The sequence below is a fragment of the Juglans microcarpa x Juglans regia genome, chromosome 8S, assembly GCF_004785595.1.
Source record: "Juglans microcarpa x Juglans regia isolate MS1-56 chromosome 8S, Jm3101_v1.0, whole genome shotgun sequence".
Lineage (NCBI taxonomy): Eukaryota > Viridiplantae > Streptophyta > Magnoliopsida > Fagales > Juglandaceae > Juglans > Juglans microcarpa x Juglans regia.
The window spans coordinates 3132176-3133231 of NC_054609.1; positions in this window are offsets into that span (position 1 = coordinate 3132176).

The window sequence follows — 1056 nt, forward strand, 5'->3', positions numbered from 1 at the left end:
AATTCCTTAGTCTTGTCGTCATTCAATCTGGCTTTAGAATAGGATGACGATGATGAGGATGGTTTTACGCAACGTCCTAAGCCCCTTAAATATCTAGAACGTGATCTAAGAACTTGAGAAAGGATCTGAGCATTGTTGACAGATGATGCATCAGATGGATCCGTAACAATTTCCTTAAGAGATATTATCTTGTCCTACAAAAATAAAAACATTAAAGTTAGTATAAGTAACAAAAATATTATGTGACAATGGAATTAAAAAAAAACTTAAACTTACATAATTTGCCTCTGCTTCAAGACTGGCCCAAACACCATCACGATTTTTATGTGTTTTAGCATACAATTGGGTCAAATCATAGTCAACGGGACTTTCTTCTTTCTGCAAAAGGAAAATCTATATTATAACTTAAATAAGAAAATGTGAATTATATGTTAATATTTAACGGGCACTAAAATAACTTACCATTTTGTTAGACAAACGATGAAAAGATCGAGAACCTGCATGATGGTTTCTTTAAATTTTGATCTATTTGCTTTGTTCACAGTACTCCGTTGCTAAAAAAAATATTAGTCTATATGTTTAATACATCTGTGATATACTATTAAAAAAATAGCAGCGATATTACCTGATAAGCAGGATCTTCAAACATATCACAAACTTTCTCCCATTCGTTTGGTGGAATTGCTTGGAATGGATTTTGGCGCGCCTCTATTGTAGTACTAAACTTCTTATAATGTGCATGACATTGACCTTTGTACCTCCGAAATACATTCGACATCAGTTCCTCAACCGTTAATCGATCCTCTCTTTGGATAAAAGTAAGCTCAAACTCATTCTTTCGAAAATTATAAACAATTAGTATAAATACAAAGTAACTTGAAAGTAACATGTTATATACTTAGTTGTTTGACATGTAGCTTATTACCAAACAACGGTTTTTTATGTAGTCTTTCACATCTTTTGAAACTTTAGGCCAAGAGGATGTAGCAATCGGTGCATACGTGTGAGTAAGTGTACCAACATAAGAAGCAAGCCACGCTGCCGAATCTCCGGAGC